Source organism: Phasianus colchicus, chromosome 18 (genome assembly GCF_987193195.1).
Source record: "Phasianus colchicus chromosome 18, bPhaCol1.hap1.1, whole genome shotgun sequence".
Classification (NCBI taxonomy): Eukaryota; Metazoa; Chordata; class Aves; order Galliformes; family Phasianidae; genus Phasianus; species Phasianus colchicus.
The window spans coordinates 10,580,721-10,606,180 of NC_143453.1; the positions used below are offsets into that span (position 1 = coordinate 10,580,721).

The 25,460-nt window shown below is 38.8% G+C and overlaps 2 long non-coding RNA genes across 2 annotated transcripts in view; one reads left to right on the forward strand and one right to left on the reverse strand.

Annotated features, from left to right (window-relative positions):
• LOC116228674 (uncharacterized) overlaps positions 1–25,460 on the reverse strand; it is a 357,464-nt gene that overhangs the window by 328,269 nt on the left and 3,735 nt on the right. The window lies entirely within an intron of this gene.
• Positions 58–3,831, forward strand: LOC149915545 (uncharacterized). Its single transcript, XR_016458673.1, has 3 exons — positions 58–432; positions 686–746; positions 3,123–3,831. It is a non-coding gene; the product is annotated as an uncharacterized LOC149915545 (long non-coding RNA).

Here is a 25,460-nt window from a genome sequence, read left to right on the forward strand (position 1 = left end):
CTAGATTCTTGCCACCTATTCCTCTCATCTACACATGTAACTGAGATCATGGTTCAAAGATGAGGCTTCTTGCTCACTTAAATATGGTAACACAGGAAAGTATTGCAGGTTTTAACATTTTTCTTCCTCTTTATCTCTTTCAGAAGATGAAACCAAGTAAGAGAGAGCAATAGGAGAATAAAATCTCAACACTTTGTTCTACATCTCTGCAGGATAGGGTAATGACTGCAAGGTTACTTTTCAAGCACGTGATTACAGTTCTTAACAGAACAATTATGTTCTTTAGAAGGCAGCTCTTGTTCTTCAGTGTTTCAGAAAGTATCGCTCACAAGAAGGTGCATACAGTGAAAATGGAGATGAACCGAAGTGGAGATTCCAAGAATGCCTAGATAATGTTGAGAGTTCTTGTTCTCAGGTGTCAGCAATCCCACAGTGGGTAGCTATGTGGATTTGTTCTCTTTTGTTTTCTCTGATGTGTGGGGTGGTTTGGTGGGATTGTTTTTTGTTTTTGCTTTTTGTTTATTTCAATATCATAGGATACAAAATACAAGGATTATAAACAAAGAACAGTCCTACGTCGTCGTTTGATACTGCAGAAATTAACATTTAGTACTGCAGAAGAGACGACTAATGCATCAGTAGGAAAGGCTGTATCTGATGTGTTCTACTCTCAAAACTTTTACAGATTTTACAGACGTACTGATATGGATTTTCCCCTCCATAATCTATCCAGGCTTCAGCCACAGGTGAGTTAATTGATTTGCAAGACTGAAATCCTATGTTTGTGACATATACTCATGGCATGTAACTGCATCCTAGATGAGAACAAGAACATGAGAACTCCTTCCTGTGTCAGACCTGGAAATTATTTATCTTTCCTCTCATGGCAAGCTGATCTCCAAAACTCAGGTTTAAAAAGTTGATGAGGCTTGCTAGCCCCAGGGAGATCTGAGCTCTCATGGAAGACTAGACACATTCGGTAGCACTCCAGATACACTGAGGAATTGTAGAGAATGTTTTCAGGATGATGTGTCATTTGTCAAAGTCAGTTAGGGGAATGTTACCAAGGATTGATTCTTTCACTGCATTTTGCATATAATGTCTCGTGATTTGAGCAAACTGTTGACATAAGAATCCAGGTGGCATACTGAGTTATTCATTCCTGAAATCCATGATCTTTGTAGTATAAAAAAAAAAAAAGTATTCAGAGCAGCTGTATGCCTGTGACATGCAGTTTCCCAGATATTTCTCATCATATCAGTGCAATGTTCTTCAATGCACTTCCAGTTAAGAAATGCAAAAGAATTGCAGACAGCTTCTGCTTCAAGTGTTTTGGGTATAAGAAAGCAGAAAATTGGTGGTGACCCTGGTACTTTTGCAGAGATTTTTGTAAATTTCACTGGAACAGTTATGGTTTTTGAACTGCTTTGTGGACAGGTGGATATTTCACAGATGGGCAAAATGAATTCCATTTTTCTCTCCTCTATTCATCACCTGATTGACAAGGCTTTGCCTGAGGTGGAACATGCAATGGGCTGAATTCAAAGACAGAGCACTCAGTGTGATGCTGACACGGGATAACGATCCTGCTAGGTTGTCAGTGGAAAGGGCCACTTCCTGGAAGAGTGAAAAAAATTGGATTATATGTTAACTGTGGCACAAAGTGGATTCAAACAGATGTAAACAAAATATAGAGATGGAAATGCTAACCAGAATCAAATAATTTCTGCTCACCTTCTGCATTACCCAGAGCTAGTCCCTGTATTCGCTATGCAGATAGGCAATTCTGTAGGGGAGATGAAACTAGCTGGTATACTGAGATACATGCAAAGAAACTTGGAAGAGTGTTATTACAGTAAAAAGCCAAGCATTCAGGCATCAGGAAATGCCAGAATTGGTGTTATTTATACAAGCCTAGCTAAACTACCTTGTAAGAATGTATTATGTCTGTGTCTTTAGTTATGTGACCACATACTGGTATTTCCACAGGGCTCCAGCTTCATCCAATGCACAGAATGGAAGCATTCTAGTTGACAGATGAATAATCTTTGTTTTATTGCCTCTCATTTGACCCTTTTCCCTGCACCATAGGTAAATCCTAGTTTGTAAACAAAATTCTTCTTCCTTGCCGGCTTTTTGGAGCACTTCTTACAGCATTTTTGTGAAATTGCCTTCTGTCAGTACTGTAGATTTAAGAGTTAGTGCTATTCCCATTTCACAGAAGGGGAATGCCAGCAGAGAGGCAACCCTAAATTCAGCAAAATGCGAGTCACTTAAGATACAGTTATCTCCAGTGTATGTATTATTCATACACCACTTAACTATGCACAGATACCAACGCATTACGTTGAAGTTTCTGCAATTTATAGAGTTTGCTTCGAATGACTTCCCATTAAATGTTTCAAAACTGCAAGTTTTTGATGGAAAGCTGTGTCTGGTTTCCCTCAGGAAATGAAACTTATGCAGTTGTGCCATCTGCCTATCCATGTGCTGTTAATACTCCTTCCACCTCAATTCTGAACCTGTTGGCTGGTTTCAAACAAAATTGGCAGAGAAAAAGGTCTCTAAATGAATGCTTCTAAGCCTAATAAAAACTGGCAGCTAAGCAGGGAACAAGACCAAAATTACAGTTTCCACTGAAAGAAAGGAAGCAAAAGTTGACCTCGAAACAGCCATCACCACATCGCACTCCTGCCCGCTTTGTGACAGCCAGCAATTCCTCTGCACCTTCCATCCCAGTCTTGGAGACCCTGCCTATAGGGAACTGCAGGCCTAGTGTGTGTGCTCCCCCTCTCACCAGCATTACACTACTGAGACTGTAGGGAAATAACAGGGTGACACAAATTGTGCTTTTCCTGCACAGCTAGCACAGAGAACCCATACCAGGGCTGCTGTAGCATTTATAAACCAGGCAGTACCATTTTCCTCAGCTTAAAGGTGTTTAAGGCATAACAAAAGCACTTTTAAAGAAAATAAAACTGTGAGCAGAGGAAGAATTGGCTGCTTTTACCATTACATTATTCCTAGATGCAATTGTTTTTGGCACAGAAAATTGAGGAAAAACACATCCAAAAAACAAATGGTAATGCCATGGCAGTAAATTCACACTTTTTCACCTGCAGACAGCCTCACATCTCCCTGGCTACTGTACAGACAGTGAAGCCTACAGAGCAACGAAGGAGGTGCCAGCCCCAGGAACGCTCACAAGCTTTTTGCTGCTGAGAGAAACCTCCCACACTACAACCCATTCAACATCACCCACCTAGAACCTGCAGACTGAACAAGATCCAGGATGGCATCTCATCGTGCTACATTTACATCATCAATAGTTAGTAAGAAATTCAGGAAGTTTACTGAGCAGAATTCACAGCTTGCTACTGTAAGACGTGGAAAAGGTAGCCCACAGTTACATTCCAGCCATCAGGCGACTGTTGGAAGGCAAGCAGGCAGAAGAAAAATGTAGTTGTAGATGGTTTATTTGACAGATAGTCTCTGAAGTGAAACCATATTTTATATGCTAACTCCATGCTTGCTTTCTTGTGTTGAAGAGATAAGAGAAATCTCACTTTACTCAGTTCTGGAAAAGCAGATTATGATATCAGCTCCTGAAACAACTGAGAGGTGGACACCAAGATCTGCTGGAATATGTGCTCTCTCTTGCAGTGAGCACTTGCACAGATTTTAAGTAGAAAACTACAGTATGTTCCGGTAGCAGGTACGCATCTGACTCTAATCTGAAATAACAAAAAGAACTGGGACTCTTCTAAGCATATTGGTACACATCACCAAATGTTCTGTTGCTTTATACCTCACCATGCTCACTGAGATAAATATAACAGAGAATGACTTCAACTATTTTATGAATAATAAATTCCTGAGATCAAGAAAGATGTTCTATATATCCATGATTCATAGATCAAAGGAGCCTTAATAAAAAACTGAAATTAGCTGCTTATCCAAGTTGGTTTTTTGCCTTGTTAACAATGTTTTTCCCTTCCCTTCTGCTCATCCCAGTCTCCTTAGGAGAAAGAGGTTCTGGTCAAGCCCTAGAAGGATTTAAAGTTCTGAAATAATGGAAACCGTGTCAAAATCCTCTTAGAAAAAATACACATACATGAGAAAGTGCCCCCTGCAACAATTAGCCACTATTGAAAATTACACAAAGCTGGGTATTTTAAGGCATTGTTTAATTTAATTGCCAGAATCCATTCAAACTAGCAAGAGCTTTATTTCTACCATGGTGTAGAATCACAATGTGGGAAATATGCAGTTTTTTTCTCCACTTTGTTGAAACACTGATGATATTTAGTTTCAACAGCTGCAGACTTGGCCCCAGAACATGGCAACAGATAATAGCACAGCATCAAACAAAATGTCCCATCATAGCTCCTGTCATGGCAGTAAGTTCCCTGGGACAGGAACTGCCTCTGCGATGCCTTTCATGACAGTTCTGTTCTGAAGTAGAAAGCATAGAGCCAAACTCATAATAATACATCTGGCTTCTCAAGTTTTCCTATGCTAACATTAGGCTTAGCACAACAGTAAAGGATCCTTACAGAGTTACACAAGAAAAAAAGTGCAAGAAATAGTGAAGAGAATGAAAATAATCTAGTAGGTGGTTATTAAACAGTGCTGTGATGTACATGTGCAGTATGAAAGCACCAGTGACAAGTACTTCAAAATGAACTACAGCAGAGAAGCAGAGTTTTTGTGTAAGGGTTTACCTATTGCTTTATACATCAAAGCCCATTGATACTATATTTTAGCTCTCATGTATGCATGATACAGACTGACCTTCACCATTTTCTTGCCCTTTTCTGAAATCTTAAGCATGGATTCAAATGATCCATGTAAGCACTGGGGGTGTCTGATCCCAGAGTCCCTCAGGGCTGATTTTCCAGTGCACTGCTTGTGCTGGAGCCAAACCTGGCTGGGGCAAAAGGGATCCTTACAGACTTATTCCTTTGGGTTCTTACGACTCTTAAATCCCTGATGTGCTTCCTCTACATGCCCGTTCCTCTTCTGTCCTCAGACTTTTAGCCTGTTCTATAGGGATGCCACTAATTCACATCTGCTCAGTAGTCCAGTGCAGTACATATGAGGTGAGGTAGGTAAAGGCTAGCAGGATGGGTTGAATTAAGATGGGCAGAAGGGGAAAACGCCAAGGAGTTGGTTTGTTCTACCACAGACCTAAGAGACACTGCATCCAGTACTCAATGCCTCTGCTACAAATAGACAAGCTACTCTCCAGTCTCATGTCTAAATCTGCAATAATATTCCACAGAAATGCCCTGTGCATGTAAGCAAGCTGGCGCATACAAATAACAAAGGCAGAACACACTGGGTTTGACACAGCAAGGTTTTACAAGAGCGCTGCTGATTAGAGCAGCATGCACCCATGATAAAGGGAACATACATTTATTTATTTCCCACAGTGATTAAAAATGATTTTCCTCTACTCTAAACATACAAAATAGATCAAGATTAACTGCAAGGACCAAAAAATGCAATTCCTCTCGCACCCCCCATGACAAGCAGCTCTCCTTAGAAACATTTCTATTTCTATTTCTCCACAGGAAAGTCTCTCCATTATGCACAAGCAGAAACATCTGCTTCTGCCAGTGCATAAAGAGCAATGTTTGTATCTCTGATGACTGAAGACTAATAAGAGCGAAGCAGATTCTACGCAGCGTATTAACGCTGCCAGGAAAAACGACGTCTGTGCAGGCTGTTTTGGTATGCGCGTCCAGCTCCCAGTGGGACTGGGACTAGGCAGACAATAGTTTGCACCAGGCTTGCACTAGAGTGCTGTTTTTGTTTTGCAGCACTCTCTGCATACAAATTATTCCGCACAAAGTCAAAGAAAACAAAATCTAAGAGAACATACCCAAAGTGGAATTTTGCTTGGAATGCAAGGGAAAATGTAACGATAGCAAGAGAAACTAACGTGCCCAATCATTTATCACTGGCTCAATATAAAAAGGAGACCTTGGTCAAACGTATTTGCCTATTGTTCACTTTTTAAAGACATACTATATGTGTTTAGGAATCTTAGATAAACGACACGTGACTTTAAAATGAAATATGTTGCCCCTTCGTCAACATCACATTTATTTCCCTCATCTCTAACTACATATAGGGAGTGTACCCTTTGGCCTTATTTTGGAGATCCACTTCAAGGTCTTTAATGAATTTTCTGGAGGTGGTGAGGACAGGAGGGTGGGCTATACAGGCCAGATGGGAAGACTGTAAAGAGCTGATGGCACTGTCCACTGTTTTGTCTGGGTGATGAAACGAGCCCAAACTGGAAAAGCTCCATTCAAGTCAGTGTACAAGCATTCAGACTACTGCAGTGCAACTGACATGCTGTGGACCTTCTTTTGTAGCCAGCCCAATGGGCCTGTGGGCTGGGACCCTTCATACTGCAGGAAGAATGTACTAATTTCTTTGAAAATAAAAAAACCCTATCCTTTAGGTTACATAATCCACATTGCTGCTGTCCTATAGAACTACCAGGAATTAAGTACATAATTAAATGAAAGCTGCAACACAGGGCTAAGAAACTTGGTTGAAATAATTAATACTACCAATCGATGATATTGATTTATACATTCAGTATTCCAGGCAGAGCTGGTCACTGTAGGTTGTTACCCTCAGGAGTCAATGTATTCTGCTGCTATGTAAAAACAAAGGGAAAAAGTCAGAGAACACAATTTGTAACATTTGCGGCTGAAAAAAGGAGATACTGAATGCATGGTGTGCATTGCATAAGGAAAAGTCATGGTGAAAAATGAATGGAGAAGGAAAGAGAACCAGACATGAAAGATTGCTTATGACCAAAAGTATAATGCAACACTAGCTCTTTGAGTACATTGTTATTTGCACAGTCCTTTTATTTTGCCTCTCTGGTATTATACAAAATCCAAAGCCTGAACTTCATCTGTATATGACTGTGTAGATGCATATAAAAACACACACACATAGGTATATAACAAGCTTAGAAGAATTACTGTGGGTCTCAGAAGACTACAAAGTATGAAGTGATGGGATTTCTATCTGTATGTAGAGTCATCACAGTAATGATATTGTCAGTTAAGGATAAAATAACAATTTGCATTATTATCCACTGTAATGTAAATTGGTACTTTTACCAGCAAATATATGGCTGGCTTCAGCCTCAGTGGCAGGATGAATGTTAAATCAGAGCAGATGAATAATTCATTGATCTTATATAATACAACTGCTCAACTGCTCATTCTGGGACTTGTGTTTGAAGAATGACTTCTCCTGGTTAGTCAGTGTTTAGACTCTGGGCCCACAGCACTCTGGCATGACTTGCCAGCAATGAGATAATGATCCGTTGATGAAAGGGCTGGCTTCTGTTCCGGGTTTGTTTGGTGGTTGTGTTGTTTGTTTTGATTTTAAGCCATTAAATTTTTATTGAGTTTTCATTACACAGAGGTATCTACTATTTCAGAAGACTGAAATAAGCAAATACACAAATTTAGCAAGCATGTGCCATCCAGTAAGTTGATTGCAAAGTTAACAACTGTGCAAAGAAAACCAAAGGCCAGTTCACATCATATAGTAAGATAAATGTAGCATAGTGAGGAGAGCACTGTGCTTGGCTTTAAGAAATCTGGGTCCATTCCCAGCTCTAACAACTGCCTGGGACATAACATGACAGAGACGGTGGGTAGGGGGATGATTTCTCTTGATGTTCTTGCATGGGAAAGACTAGAAAGGAGTAAAGACTGTAACCACCCTAGACAAGGACTGAGTCTTGGTGGTCTTACAACTAGATCATACATTGTATTGATACTTCCTCTCCAAAGTAGATAAAACAAAGATACCTGCTGTCTACCAAAAGGAGTTGTGAGGATAAAGGGTCTGTGGCTCTTCACATACACGGCTTTTGCACATTGAGAGTACTCACAAACATAAAAGAGCAAGAATCCCAACAGCTTTGGGAAATTTAGCATAACGGATTACACATTTTTCCAAATGTCAGAGGAGCTTGTTTGAAGAATTCATCTGAAGGAAACAAACGTGCAAGAAGTTTTTTCTATAATACACAAGGTTTCCCCCTGCCCATCTCAACCTCTCTTTTAAATAGTCTTCTCCCACATGTGATAAGCAACTCTACTAATTAGCAAGGTCAAAGAAAAGATAATGCAGGAGGAGCTTAATGGGGTCATAAAATGCTGTTGTGGATATTCTTATAACTAAATACTTACTCAGACAACATCACACGTCACAGAACAGATAATCAAATTAAATCTACCTCCTCCTCAAAGGAATTTTGGAAGAAGAATTAGTTTGTATGCCTCAACAAATTAAAAAACCCCCACAAATTATAACTGATTTGGGATGAAGAGATGTGGCTTCTTGACACAGGCTACTCCATACTGAGCTGTTATATTCATTTTAAAGGCATTTTTCCATACTACCAATTAATAAACAAGAAGTCTAAACAACATGATAGCTCCAACATCCTTTTTTTTTTTTTTCTCTTTGTGCATTATATTTTATCTATCCATGGAAGGTATGAGTAGATAGAACATTACATGGCAAGCTGTGCACTCTCCATGCAGACAAGACTGCAGTTCAGATTTCTGGCTCTCATTTAATATGGGCTTTCTCAAAAAGCCCATTTTTTTCACATCTTCAAAACAGCTCGTTTCCAATCTTTGTTCCATACTGCATTTGAGGAGATTATTCATTGCAGGAAGGGAAATAATTTTTCTAACTTTCTTGATGACCATTAAAATATAAACAGTTCCTCAGAGTTCCTGCATTTCTCTGACTCAGAAGAATTAGGAAAAAGACACACACACACAGCAGGGAACTAATTTGCACATACCCTGCACCTTTGGGAACTGATTTACAACTGTCACTGACTGTAGGAAATTCTGCCTTCCTGTAGATGTTAGTTCCCAACAGAATATGATGAAAGCCAAAGCCATAAAAGGAAGGCTAACACCTCGCTGTCCATAAAGCTCACGTTACTCCTAAAAATGAAGTGACAGTTGTTCCACTAAATTTATCTTTATTTATATTTATTTATCACTCAGGTTTGGAAGAAAGCTCATTTCCTCTGAGACCCACACCAGTCTGGTGCTGTACAAGGTTTCTAGTCAATTCAGGTTAACTCTGTATTTTGTTTCTCCAGCAGTGCTCTTTGTTTTACAGTGCCCAAGCTAGTCAAGCCATTCTTAGTCCAGGCATGCTGCGTGTGTTGCTGCAGTACTCTTTGAGGTCAGTGCTGTGGTAATTCAAATGAAAATAGTGACTATTTCTAGGTTGTTCCTTAAGTTATCCAGCTTGGTGAAAGTCCTTTAGCTATTAAAGCTGTGTCGTCTCTCAGCTACACAAGAGACTGCAGCATGCATTCAGTCCAAGGAATCCTTTGCTTTATAAGAGTTAAGTCATCTCATGACTTGAATACAAGCTAGAAGCCTTACTACAATATGCTCTCCACATGTGATCAGGCAGCTGCTCTGCTGCTGTTGCTCTAGTGACAAGGAGTGAAGGAAGGGGAAATTGCAGATGGATATGGTTATGAGATGAAGAGCATACTGTTCATGTTCAGCAATACTGAAACATGCATAGACCTGTCATTTTTATACAGCAATCCTTTCAATTTAACCCAATAACAAAATTATAATTTCCTGACTACGTGTGCCCATTAAAAAAAGGCATATAAACTGACAGCCAGAGAGAACAAAAAAATTACTCCCCTCTAAAAAATCAGAGGCCATTTGTCTAAACCATTCAGCTTAGTACTGAGGACAACAAATCATTCAGGCCTCCCCATTAAGCAGATGTAAACAATCACTGGATAGATAGAAGATTCCTACAATCCTCTTAAAGCACTTTCTGGAACTGATAATTCATGATAGCCAGCACAATTACTAGGCATGCAAGTCTGGTTATTCTGTATGTTGTGCTAATGATGCTATTCCCCATTGAACGGGATACTTGTGATGCTCATTAAGGATTTCAAATTACTTTCACCAATAGCAGATCCATCAAGCCAAGTACTCCACAGAGAGATTTATACAGATGTACGAAACAGCTCATAGAGTGACATTTAAGTTCATCATAATGCACAACCTCCTTTTAGCAAGATCTTATATTTTTAATTAAGGAGATTTACCTGCTACTTACCTATCCACTTTTCTGCTGTGCATAAGCAGCTGTGTTAGCTGCTGTACAGCACTTTTATAGCCTTGCTTATAGCAGCTGAGTAGCTGTCAAGCTTTGCTTGAAAAGTGATAGCGGTTTGGTAGCAAAGTCATCACCTCTATATTCTTAAAGTGCAGAAAGCTGAGAATCCCTAAGAAAGTAGACTAACATAGACCACATTGAGAGCAAAATCTGTGAATGATTAACTCTCTCAGCAAGTAGCACAGGAGGGTGTATTTATGAGCCTGTTCTTTTCTCTGTTTGAAGGCATTTGTAGGTGTCAGCACACAGAGTCCCAGCACAATGCAATCTCTCAGCCCTGCTGGATAAAGAAGCTTTGGAGCTGCTATGGGTACATCTCCTGCAGCTTCTGAATCAACTTTTGGAGAGTTACTTTTATTGGGCCACACACAGTATATATGCTTCTACTGCTTCTGGAACTTGAGATATGCAGTGCTGCACCAGGCTTTCTAGAGTTACTCCAGCGATTCTACCTGTGCTGCATTGCAGCATGTAAGTATGGCCTTAGCTGTGATTCTAGCAGCAAGTTACGGTGGCCTTCATGCCCAAACCTATCTGCCAACTACATCCTAAAGCCTAAAGTTAGTTTGCTACTTGAAAACTGTCCCATCTCTTTAGAAGCACTGCTGAATATGAGAACTTGAATCTAAGCCTGTTCATGCCGATTTCCAAGGCTCATCCTTTTTGGAGCAGCACTGCAGAAGTGAGTCCTTAAGGGAGTCCTTCAGCTAACTTCCTGCCTTCGGCTTTCTTTTTCTTTCATCTTGTTCACCGAATGCTGACAAGCAGAACAACTTGTATTGATTCATGGTGTTCATCCTCCATATGACATCACTGACAGCTTCGTTACATGGACACTGATTTTATTTTCATGTGGTCACCTCTAATGAGATTAAATATACTTTGTATTTTCAAACCACGCATTTGGAAAGAATTGTGATTGGGTTGTCATCTCACCAAGGTTATTTAACCTGACATATGGTAGAAAGAAAAAAAGCATTTCTGAAAGATAGACCGTCAGCTGATGTTGAGAAAGAATATTACTCAAGTAATTTTTGTGACATACTAAAGAGGTATTTTATTTGTAATCCTATGCCATTTGAGTCCTCCTTATGCACTTTGCATATTTATAGTACATGCACTTAGGACAATTTCCTCTTTGGAATCCAAATTCAAGTCCCACTTAAGTCAATGGGAATATTGCCATCAAGCTTTAATGAAATCAGGATTTGATTCTTACTATATATAACTCAGATAGCTTCAAACTATGAAGTTCTGGCATGAATTATCACCAACTTCTGCCTCTGTTGGAGAATTTCTAATACAGTAATCAGGCTGGATGTGTTATAGTAGCAACACACAGAGAGAGAGACTGCAATTGTGAAAGAGGGTTACAGTAATACTGCACCATGTAAGCACAGTGTCATCCATGTTAGGGTGTTAATATGCATAAGTTTTCTGATTAAAATATCTCTTCTAATTTAAGTCATTTATTATGTAATCTGCAGGCACAGAATAATATTTGGTTGCAGATAAACATGCTGCTACAATCAGCATCTTTTTAGGCTATATACAATGTTCTACATATAAATGTCACAGATACATGAATGTATAATGTATACAAAGAAACAAATTATACCTATCTTGAAGACTTCTTTAATGAATTCTGAAATTCAACTGAAATTCAACTGATTTTTGAAATAACAAGATATTTTCCTGATCCACTGCATAAAACAATTATGCTAATTTCCATTAGTCCTCTATTTCTGTAAGGCTTATAACTGAGAGTGCAACATGATCATAATTTGGTTGACTGAGTGACTAGAAAAGAGGCACAAACAAAGGACTGTGCCAAACGAAATCCATGGCTAGTAAGTAATACAGTATTCATTAACAGCTGCTTCCTCCCAGAGGAGTCCCACCAGCCGGAGGGGATCTCACACTCCTGTTTCTAAGGAGGTTGGCTTCTGGTTGATGCAGACTCAAACTTTCTCAGTTAATTGTTTCAAGTTACTCAAGCATTTCAATGGTGATTATTTGCTAACACTTTTCCATCAACTTATCTTTTACAGACATGGAACGCTGACCAAACAGGCATTTATCACAGGTCTCTAACGACCATTATGCAAGCAAATACAATAGATGCTATTGACCTGATCAGAAAAGCATACTGCAGACCACGTGCAGTAATTTCCATGCATGTGTATTGTGTTTGTAAATGGGACTGGATTCAGTTCTCTGAAAACATAACAGTGATGCTGTGAAAATTTCTTTATACAAGTGTTCAGGAGTCACCATGCTGCACTGAGCAGTAGGTGTAAAACAAGACGTGACAAGTAGCAAAGCAATGGCCCAACTGGGTGAAGTCATCAGACTGCTGACTTCCACTACTGATTATCCTTTCCTTTTTACTGAGACATGCAAGTGACTACACAGTTCCTTAACAGAACAAAGTTCCTAGTACAGAACAAAGGAGGGGGGTACACGTGCCTGTATGTATAGTTAGAAAGATTATGTGCTGTTCTGCCCCTTGAAAGAGTCTAATAAACTAAGTCCTACAAATTCTCAAATTAAATGTAAGCCTCATTTGAAGTAAACTCACAATAGCATCAAGCATGCCTAATGCACACATGTATACATTGCAGAATGAAGAAAGAGATCAAGGTGAGCAGACTAACTTTTAGATTTATTTGCTGTGGGAGCACCCTAAAACTGGGTAATTTCAAGAGAAAGCAAGCAAGCTTTCCTTAGATGTGCAAAGTTCATGCCTGTTATTAGCAGTAGCTTCACCTTGCTCAGTACTCCCCTGCCCTTCAAAGATTAAGCAAAAATCTCTCATGGGCTCTGGTGTGTCTGCTCCTCTGCTGCTGCATTAAAAATGAAGTGCACAGATGAACTGAAGGCTTTTCATTTCTTCCCCTAATTACCAGGCACAGCAGCTGCCTGGTGAAGAATAACAAGCTCTTATTTTTTATTTTTTTTTTTAAACTAATATAACTAATATCCTTGACTTATTTCGTGTATATTTTTTGCGTTTTTTTTTTCCCTTTAAGATTTTAATACTTACTGCTATCAATAGTCGGTTTGGTTTTATAATTTAATAAGTACTCTAAGACAATATGATAAATAGGAAATAATTGGATATGTCTGTCCTGCACTTAATAGTTACTGCTGTCATGCCTAAGGATAGGCTTTATGGCACCTCACTGCCATTAGGCTGAAAGCTGTACAGCATCTATTGCTTTTGACCTGAAGCCCTGTAGCGCTGCTTTTTCACAGCACTGCAGTATGCACTGCCTATAGAGCAGCCATCAGACCTACCCCTGACTTACTGACTAAGGATTATAATGACTGGAACAACTAATAACTACTGGGGCAAGACTCAGGGGAATGTGGCAGTCTGCTGTTTGTAACTAAGTGACACTCAGTAAAGCAGCTCTATGTTACCTGCCTCTTGGTGCCCTGGACTCAGAGAGAGTGAGAAAAGTGACTGGCACACACTGAGACACCACACTGATTTGAAACACGAAAGATAACTAAGCCCAAGGCTTACATGAAAGAAGTCAAGAGGTTCAGCCCTGTGGTCAAGCTTGTGACAAGTCTTCCACTGCACTCAAGGATCAGACCAACCTTGATTGCAAAACACTTTTGTGATAAATTAGTTTTGAGCAGGATCCAAGTTTCATTGCTCAGCTTCAGCTCACAGCTGGATAACAATTTCTGAAGGCTTTCTGCAGAAATCCATGATTCTTACACACAGTGTCAACCATGTAATTCCATTTTTTTCCCTCCTCAATGTGAAAGACATCAGTAATGTTTCATGAGCTCCAGAACACAATTCAGTGTAACGCACATAATATATGTTAAAGTTTAGGAAAAGATAAAAAAAAAATCCTACGACAAAACTTTTATGTTATGTTGACTTCACTCTGAGGGACAGCAAGTTTTGAAAAAAAAATTGGGACTCCATTCAAATTACTGGAATAGAACTGAAAATCTGGAGCTAGTCATCAGTACTGCTGTACTCTTTGTGCACTGCGGAACATCTTCTGAACAAGGATGACAACAAAGATCTCCTTTCCTCAGGTTAGACCTGCCTTGTTCCTGCATGGCACTGACTCCTTGCAGTTAGTAGATCACCAACAGTAAGCAGCTGGAAATTATTCAAGGTAATCTATTTGCATTTTTATATTTTCAGGGTGTGATTAGATTTCTCTGTACAAACATCTGTAGGGTTTAATCCCCACAAGTACTGCAGAATCAAGGAAACAAACCCTAAAAGAGACGATATGCTTCTGTGAAATTAGGTTTGTATAACAAACTACAACACATTCATAAAGTGTCTCAAACCATACATTAATCCTGCACGAAGAACAAAACAGCACGCGACCAAAGATGCATCTAGGCATGCAGCACAACGGCTACTATCTATCACTGAAATAGATGAGAAAAGTTGCCAGCAAGTGCTGCCAACTGCTGTTCTAATAAACAATATTTCTCTCAACACAAAGGCAGTACCATGCGCTGATTTATGGTAAGTGTGCCACTTTCTCTGTGCTATCAGAACTGAAGACAATAACAAGTAGTTTAGAGCACGAGAATACATTTTTATAAAAGCAAAACAAAGGGTGTTGGCACAGCAGCTTATCTCCTCTATGTGAGTACAGAAACATTTGATTTGCCCCAGTGGACGCCCTAAGATCCTTTATTACACTTATGCTGCTGATTTCCTGAGCACTGCTTAGAGAATGAAGATCCGTAAATCGTCAGTGAACAGTGCTCAGCAATATATTTGACACAGTTGGATCTATGGATAGAAAGTCAAATCAAAGGCTGTGAAGCATAGCAGAGGTTACACCCTGCTGCAGAGGTGAGTCATGCGTACAGCCTGAACACAACAGCAGACATTAAGAGCTGAGCAAATGCTCTGGTTCACAGATTAATTTGTAGAAATTCTTTATGTGTTTTCCGAATGCCTGTTATTCAATTACCATTGCTCATAAATGGAAAAGGAGTCTCCAGAACAGTATGTTCCCTCGTCATCATTAACAGCTGATGAGGAAGCATCCCGTTTAGCAGAGTGCATTAGCTTACACAAGTGTGAAGCTGCAATGTTCCCATCTCCCATGATGTTCAAGATGTTTTCACAGTAGGCTATTAGCCTGGTAGCTGTACTAATGCTGTTACTGCATGGTGTGTCATGTAGGTTGCTCAGTCTCCCAAGAATGCCCTTTGGTTGGCTGTTTCCACAAACAAAACATCCTCCTGAGGCCCCCCACAATTTCCATTCACATTTTCCCAAGATCTAATACCAACCATGAACTCTGCAGCTCCGCAGCTCTGCTCCGAGCTCTGCTGAAGGCAGCTGTGCTCCGTCCTGAGCCAGCTGCCCAGGAGGTTGAACCACATGGCTGTCTGCAAAAGTATCACACTTAGACCAAGAGCAATTACTTACATCTGACTAAAGCTTAACTCATATTTTGCTAAAGTTAATCTTCCAGAAAGATATTTAACCTTAGCTCAAAGACATTCTGGGGCAGAGAACTATGGATCAATCTCAGCAGTGGTAACATATCTCTGATCTTTTTAATTGGCATATGTTTGCATTCAGTTTCCATTTTCCAATTTCTATGAAAACACTGTTTAGGACTTAACAGATTTTTCCCATGAAAATGCTTCTTCATTGTAATTGAAACATTTCAATCTCTTAAGAAAATACATTCAATAAAAAAGTGAAAAGCTCAGCTCACTTCCAGTTAAACTTGCAATCTTGGCTATATGCATTTCCAAACAATCCTCCCTTCCCAAACCGGGATTATACAAATTAATTTTGTTTTAATTTCCCCAAACAACAAGGTTTCAACTGGTGCTGAGAAGCATTCACTGCTGCCTCCTAACAGATCCTCTTCTGACTGGAGATAAAAGGCACTCACTGGGGAGAGTTTGATTGACGAGATCCTGCTTAGAGACGATAGTTATCTTCACAGATTATGATTCTAAAATTTTAATTAACCATGCTTGCAGGAAAATAAGATAGGGATGGTACCACTTCGCAGCAATTACTGCTCAGGCAGATGCTGGCAGAAATTTCAAGAAAACCTTCAATTCTTTTGTCTGCTTAAAGCCGCCTTTTTGTGTGTTGATTTCTCCAAAAGCAACGCCTCTTATTTATTTTCATGGAAACTACAACAGGCAAAAAGAGCACAGTTTGATAGAGCAAATTCTCAGCTACAAAATATTTTTCAACACAGTCATTACCATTAGCTATGCAATTTTTCTGGCAATGAACAAGAGCACTCACAAAAATCTGAAGCAGCAGAGGTGACCCACTGTCACTGTTGCCAGAAGGCACCACCCACCTCCTCACTGTGCTTACATCCACTCTTCGGTCTCCATAAGCATTCAGCAAGCACTGATGAATGTCAGTGGATGCTATTTTCTCCACATGGAGGAATTCAATGGCACACCTTTGCTTCCTATGCACTTCAGACACCATTCTGTCAGACTGCCCATATGCTGCCATCTGTCACGTGGCAATAAAATGTGAGGGAACTTTGTTGGGAAGGTTCAGCCTCTGTTTCCATATCACCAACATCCGCCTCTGACATCATGGACCAACATGATAAAACAGGAGACATTATTTTCAGAGCAGCTCTCGTACGTTTAAAGTCCACTCTTTCTCATTAACAAACAACAGGGGTGAGTAAGAGTAGAATAAATGTATTTTGTCTCACTAATTCCCACCTGGAGAAGTGGGCAGAGCACAACAATCAGCACTGGAAGGTCTCAGGCTGAGGACAGCAGCAGGTTTGTGGGGCAGGAGTGCCCATTTCTTTCCCAGAGCTTGGCTGAATCTCTGGCTAAGATAGAGCAATGCCAATGCAACCATAGCTAGGTGATGCTTAAAAGGAAGCTTTAAAAAGCATGAGGAAGATTAATTTTCACATATTGCATATAAAAGGGAGCATTCTTCAAGAAAATCTTTTTACAACACATTGTCAAAGAGGGGTTCTGTCTTTTTAATTAAGGCTTTCACATCTCTCAAACACAAGCATTTATTTACAGAGCAGTTCTAAAATAGCACGTTAAGGAGAAACTTAGATGAAATTCAGTTTTATTCATCTGAAATCAGAAGAGGTCACAACTGGCTAATAAGCTACTTCTTATTCCTCGTCGCATAGTGTAAGTAATTAGATCAAGAGTAAACTTTTACTTGGTGTTTGAAGACTTTTTAAGCAGAAAATTGACTGTACAATATGCATACATTAAATCATAATCATGAAAATATTTCCTATGCAAATTTTAATTTATTTGAAATTGCAGTTAATTTTGTCCTTAAATTTACAGTTAATGGAAAATATACCAAAGAATGAAGTAACTTACACAGGACCACAAGTTTGTTCAAGACCTACCAAACCATCTAACAGATCTGGGCAGGAAAAATATACAATCCTTTAAGTGAAGTGTAAAATTGTGGTTGGCATTATTCGAGAAAACTGAAAGCTGGAGTCTTCCAGTACTGAAATGGACAGAATACCTTCCTGACCCTGGCATTAGGCAAAGACAACTGAGGGGCTTGTGCAGTCATGTGCAATGTGTGGGAATTATCAAAGGAGACAATAGGTTGAATATGTCTTTAATTGTACTATTTAGTAAACCAATTTGACCTTTTTTGGCTTGGTGCTCTTAAGTTAAAAGCAAAAGAACACATCTTTATACATATAATGTTGCCAAAACATGTCACATGTCCCCCATTTAGAAGTTTTAACTTCTAAAACAGTTTTTGGGGAGAAAAAAATAGAAAAAAAAATAGAAAAAGAAGATTCAGGATGAAAAATTATGCAGGAATGGAAAGAACCACACTCAATATTGAAGTGCACTACTGTGGCAGTTTGGAAGCTGAAAATTATTTTTCGGGATACATTTTCAGGCAGTCTTAGAAGAGCTGCAAGGCTAATTTAACACTTTTGGTTTTTTACGTTTCGGTTGGCCAGGTCTGAAGTTATTTATACTCATATTGCACTCAGCTTTCTCTCAGCAATACCTCAATAACATTGGAGATGGTTGCCTAAGGAAGGAACCAGGTAAAAATGCCGGAATAATTGCACAGAAAATAATTAAACACCATGCTGCAGCTTCACACTAAGAAGTCACACTTCACTAGCTGAATACACAGCATCATTTGGGAATTGTATTTTTATTTATTGTGAGCTTCATTATGTTTGAGGAAGATATGCTCTCAGGGGAATAAGTGGGTTGTAGTGGATTTATGGTACAAATACAAAGACCAGTAAAGGAAAGATGTACTGCGGATCTTGTACGACTTGTGTTTGTTTTAAAGAAAACCTAAGATCAGATGCAATGTGGAATTGACGTTGGAGGGGATGAAAAGATTATCATTTCCTTGTCTTGTGAGAACACCAAGTCTCAGATGAACCTTACCAGTCTTCAGGAGTGGTTAGAGCAGATTACCACAGAGTAGAATAGAGTCATTTCTGGCATTACAGTTCTGGCAGCCTGAATTTTAAGACTTATTTTGTTAAAAAAAGAAGTCTTTATTTGGAATAACTAAATGTATTTTTATTGCTCAGCATAAGCCTTTGAAAAACAATAATATTAGCAGTAAGAAGAAGAAAGAAGTGAACTTTGGTAAAGCTGCATTGAGAACAAGTTGTCGTGGAGAGACAGGAAAGTGTTTCTTCATGAGCCTGCCAATACAAAAGCTCCCCAGGAGAAAGCTTTAAATAATCCAACAGAGTACATGTATGGGAAAGGTTCGTGTGGTCAGATTGTGTCGTCTCTATTGGCAGAACTGCATGCAGTGGTTTCTCAGATAAAGTATCTCAGCAGACAACCGTGTATTTGAGAACAAAATGGTATTTGCTTCTTGCATTTATATAATAGTTTGCCCTCTTCAAATGTATTGCAGTAACTATGCTCATGTACAGGGAAAAAACATGGACGTGCTCCAAGCAGGTATATTTGATGTGGTTGGAAGTATGAGTTTTTTATAAGCACAGTTTGTTTGATTTTTTTTTTTCCCCAAACACCCAGCACTAATTAGGCAGGAACAAATGATTCACTTATGGATTTCTTCTCCCCAAAGGTGAATGATCAGCTAAAAACCTCCTTTGTAAGTTGCTCCAAGTTCCCAAACCAGGGAGAAATGGAGAAGTGAAGAATTTTCTCTAAGCATTAAGTTTTTTGCAAATGTTTGCAGGACAGATTGCAAGCCAGCCCTTTCTTTTGAAGGTCAGAAAGTGTGGCATGGACAACTGCGTAATGTGAAGATCTCTACATAGTGCTAATTGCACACAACCTAAAACTTCAGATTCCTTGGTTGAAAAGTATTAGTTCTGTGAAATGTAGGTTTTGAAATATTACTTTACATGTAAGTTTTACTGTAATAGTTTCCCTCTTTCCAGTGAAAAAAAAAAAAAAGAGAGAGTGAAAAGCAGGCACATCGCACCAGGCTAGCAAATGCCCAAGGGGTAAAGTGCTTTCTGAAGGGCATTTCACCTCCTGTTCAGAGCCAGGCAAAGCTAAGCCTTGGTTTCCAGTGTCTCCACTGAACGTCATATCAAGAGATTTTTCTACTTCAAAATTGTTCACTTCCCATTTCTATCGCCTTCTATGTGCTTGGTTGCTTATGCTCAATGCTGCTGATAGAAGAATACAGTCAAAGTCTGCTTTGAGAGTGAAGCTGTGAAGACTAACACCACGAACTACTCCATTGCTAGAACATATTCCCAAACCATACCAACCTTTTGTGAATACAACTAATTCAATAATTAATTAATGTAGAATGACCCAGAAACAAATATTATCAAGACAGCAGGTTGTCAGGAATCACCCAGATACTAAACAACCAAAAGAGCAGAGTGTCTTTGCTCTGTCACAGTATAAAGATGATCCCATTCTGTCTGTAGTAGATCATGTAATTTTTTGAGCGCAGTAAATTTAGGTTCCTTCATATTTGCTCAGAAGTCACTAGGTCTGACAGCAGCTTTTTCTTAAGGTTTTCCTCTGTTGTGGAGGAAAGTCTTCCAGTTTAGTCTGCTGTCCTGTTTCAGGATTTTTCTAATCCTGATGTCCTGTTTACACAAATTGATACTTACCTACGTTTGAGACATTTGTTCTGCTGTCAAAGATCTCTCACAAAGGCTTTCAATTTTAGCCTCTGTGTTTTAAAAGAAAATACGTTCTACATCTTCAGCTTAATGTCTGCATTCTGCATAAAGTTTCCACTGGTATAGTTCAATGCCTGATTTGCACCTCAACCACTCAGCTCAGTGATCAAAGCTGGCCGATGTTCACTCAGCTTCGCAGCTCAAACTCAGTCCTTTTACTGGTTTCTGCACACAGAAGTCCAATGGTCAATATTCATAAGTAAAACACAACCAGTTATTAATACAGTGTAATCCTTGATAGCCTTCCTCTAGTACTCTTTTCAAGGCCCTTTAAATCCACACTTGGGTCACGAAACAAGAGCAGAAATTTAAGAAAGTAAGTGCTCTTCATTCCCCTGCTGCTAGCAAGACACTCTCTCATTCATATGGGGGTTACACACCCATATATGCTATTTAACATTAAGAGCTTTTCAGTGATCGGCATCTTGGCAGAAGTGCAGAAAAGTGATTCATGTAGCTGTACTACTGTCCATGTTGCTCAATGAAATGCTAATCTTGAAGCTTGTCATCTCATCTGCTGGCAACAGTGAGTTCCCAGGAAATGCAAGAGGGAAAGAATAACTGCTCTGAAAAGAAGGGGAAAAAAATGAGGATCCTTTAGCAATGCTAGCTTCCTGCATTGCATGTTTTTTATTTCAGCCTTGATAATAAAGAAAAATATAACCTCAGTCAAAATGCTGATGAACAAGTGAAACACTCCAGCTACACAGGAAAACTTAAAAAACAAATAAAATCCCTAAGGCTCATTTTGGTTTTATAGCAGCATAGTCCCCACTCTCCACTCCTTGCTACCTGCATGCCCTGGAGACCTACTTGAAATCAATGGGATTCTGTATTCCTCACACCAAGTATGTGTCAGTGGAAGAGACGTGTGGATTCACAGGATAATTCAGATTAGAAGAGACCTCAGGAGGTCATCAGTTCAACCTCCTGCCTGAAACAGTGACTACGAGGCCTGACAAAGTTACTCGAGGCTTAAGCCAAATCCTTGGGCTGGATATTCTATGTCTTTTGAACTTCTTATTTGTTACAATTTTCTGAAGATTCTTCTCCTTACAGAAACTGATTATATAGAAACTGTATAAAGCTTCCAGAAATCAACATTAAAGCATCCTGGAAAATTAGAAGTTTTCTGTGAAATAGCAACCCAGGACATGAAGACGACTTTCCTTATTCCAGACTTTAGGGATCTGTGTGGCTGATTCTATTTATTTACTTGGTTTTATCATTAGGACAAAGAGTTAAAGCAGTTTTACAATATAGTGTAACATGCATAATTAACATTCTCATTTCAGTTTGCATGTTATTGTTGTCCATCCTAACTTGAGTGCCCATTACCAAAATACTGCTGCATATGCCATAAATTAGATCTCTAAGACATTAATTTTATTTCCCAAGACACATCAAACACCTACATTATGTTATTGCTTTATTTCCCTTTGAAACACGAACCAGCTGTCTGATCCAATATTTCAAACCCTTAAGTTCTTAACTAGAAGCCACTAAGGTACTGAATATAAATGACTTTTACTGAAAGGAACTTCTGGAATGAGCAACTGCTGAGCAGCATTTATTTCCTTTCTGTGTTAACAACATTTAGGTGTGCTCTCCTCCACTATGACACCTATTTAACAAGGTAAGATATGAACAAGTTTATGCAGATCAGAACAGAAGTGATACAGAACTAATTATCGAGTCCTTCTGCCTTAGGTCTATAGCAGTAGAAACCCTTGGGTTTACTGAAGAAGTTAACACTGATTGACCTTCAACACACCTATTTCTTTTAAAGTTTTTCTTTGACACATCAGGTTATTAAGGAACTGGAATCACAGTGTAACTGAATAATTCTGAGATGAGATTGAATGCCTTCAGTACATACACATTCACATTCAAAATGTGAATAAATAAAGATTTAGGATTGCAAACACAAAAAAGCCATGAAAAAAACTTTACTGAAAGTCTCATCTTATAGCTGGACTAGCACAGGCACAACATGCCTGGGCAGCAGTGCTGATACACAGATTGTTTGGGCTGCATAGATGCAGATGCTAGATTGCAATCTTCCTCTGAAGTTTTCCTGTATTATGATGCCTACCAAAATAAGAAATATTACTTAAGACTTGGACTGCTTGTACGCTGAGACTTCAACTTATCATGCTGATCAATACTGACTTCTTATTATGCATACGTTCCCTAGATGCTAAAATTACACACAGTATGGAGATGGTAAATGCAGCCTGTCTGTGTGCCTGTAGTAACCATAGCAGATTCTATTAACTTACTCAGCATGATGAAGCATTTGTTTTTGCTTCTCCAGTACAGGTAAGGCATATTGACTGCAATGCCTTCAGCAGTTCAGACTTTCAAATTAAGAAAACCATAACCATTGCATTGGGCAGAGGGGCATCTTTAAGAAGCATCAAGAGAACCTGGACTGTTTTTCTTCCAGATGTGGTAGCTCAGTTTTTTTTCTGCTCAGAGCAATAATGCTTTGAGCCTTACACACAGAATTATACATTATGAAAAGCAGTAATTAAAAACAGGAGAAAGAAGCTGTGGAAAGCAACACCAGTAAAGGAAGACAGCAGGACAGGTGCAACTTTGAACCAGTCAGTGCTGAGATATTTCTGAGTAGAAAACAACGATTAGGTGAGGCATTCTATATCAGAATTTATTACTCTAAGATTTATTAACATTTTTTGCAGATTGAAGTATTTGAAATAAATCATAGAACAGCTTAGGTTGAAAAGGACTTTTAAGATCACCTAGTTCCACACCCCCTACAAATCACTGGGTACAAGTGTATGCCTGAAAGTACAGGTATCTTCTCCATCTTCATCCATTTTCAGAAATAGATGTCACCTCAATCAAAGGATTGAGGATAAAGCATTCAAGCACACTCCAATGAACAGCTGCACTGAGCTTTTTTGTTACCGCACCATGGAAACGCTGACAATTTATACACAGCAGATCCAGCATCAAGGTCTGACAGCTCCAATGGCCTCCCATGTTCACCACTTGATCCCAGACAAAGTGTGAATGAGAAAGGCAATAGTTGTGTGTTATGGATGATGACAAATTGCACTAGAGAAAAAAAGCACATGAATAAAGTGGCAAATTACATATGGTTTCACACAGACTGATCAGAAGGCACAGTGTATACAATACTCTGAAACCACCACCTGTTGAGCATGAAACTTTTGACACTGCTGAGACACTTGGAAGCTAAATATTTAACACTGAAAGAAAACTCTAAGGAGTTTTCATCCAAGAAAACTTGAAGCATTGGAGAGAAAAATAGGTCTGGTTACTTGAACTAGCAATATGAAGGCCCTTCAGCCTTCTCATTTGATATCTCTCTGAATCATACAGCCTTACAGAAAGAAGACAGTGCTGCTAGAGGTCTTCTTTGCTCAATAGGCAACTTCAGAATGCAGAGAACAGTTGCAGCATGTTATCCAACCGTGCCATCTGGCACTGATTAATGCATCATCAGTGACTGCTTTCACACTCCCACCTTTGAAACTTTTTATCACGTTACAGTCAATGATAGGTCTTTGGGAAAATAATTTAAAATTAGGTGCAAATAAAATGAAAAATAATCCACAGAACAGAAGATCAAAGACCATTAAAGTTAATGAGCAATACAAACTGCTGCTTCCTTATCTTTCTTCTCTAGGAATGAATAGTAGTCGTCCAGGCCCAAATCTTTAGTAATTATGTCCACATAGGAGGGCAGCATTGATTTTTTCTAAAGCACACAGCATCACTTACGAGAGAAGGCTCAAAAACCAGTGGCAGCTTAAGAATAACATTCATTTCATTTGCAGAAAGAAGAATTTGCAGAACCACAAACTTTGCAAGTAACTAGCTTCTACATTAATTTTATAATATGAAATGACAGCTATTTATAATCTGTATTCCCTTGTTGTTACTAGTAATAAATATGGCCTCACAATCCATTAAAGCTAATGAATGTCTTCAGTTCTTTAAGTATGCTATTATAAATAAATAGTAGTGGTTTTAACACAAGTTTACATAAGGCAGGCTTGGATCTACTGACATCTGTATACACCAACAGTGTAAAGTAAAAAATAAAAATAAAAATCAGACAGCTTTTATTTCCTCATGTATGAAGCGTGGTTCTCTTCACGCAGCAGATGAACAGTTGCCAAGGTTTGGTTAGGAATGCTATTGAACCACAACAAATGGCACTCCTCACAGGAAAAATAAGCCTATTTTCCACATGCAATAAACTTATTCAGCTATGACCTTCTGAAAAGAAGAGAGGATTCCTATTAATGGCTAAGAGGAGATTAAATACAATTGGACAGACTGTAACACAGGGTTGGCAGCTTTGTTGCATAAAGAATTTAGCATAAAAACTCCTTGCAATAAGACAGATCTGCTATCAACTTTGAAGGTTGCTCTTAAACATAACTATGGTATCGAGAAAGTAGCAGTCCATTTTGATTACCTTATCTGCAAGATAGAACATTACTTTAAAAAACAACACAAACACAAGACATAAAACAGAATGCAAGCTAATTTCCAGTGATATAACGTTTTGCAAACAAGTTATGTCATGGGCTTGCACAGTAACAACAAAAGCAAATCTATGATGAAAGCTGAAACTAAGGAATTTGATTAATTATAAACTGAATATATTTTAAAACTATTTAACTTGCTCTTCAAATCTTTTGTATGGTAACAGAAAAGGTTTGTTACACATTTTAACTGCAGTGTCTCATACACAAATCACCATTTGGGGAAAAAAAAACAGCATGAAAACAGAGCTACTGCTATAAGAGAATTCAGAAGCAAATTCAACATTGATTGTTAGTGCTACTCATAAACCTTAATTTACTCTTTCCAAGCACATAGTAGTAAAATCCCTTTGATGATACAACAGCAAAGATATTTTTGAATAAAGAAATGGAAGGGGAAAAAAAGGACAAGTTTATTTAATTTTGTTGTGTTTTGTCATCAGCTGCACATTAAATTCTACTCCATCAAAATGAAAGTAACTGAAATGTCTTCAACCAAATGACAGCACCTAGT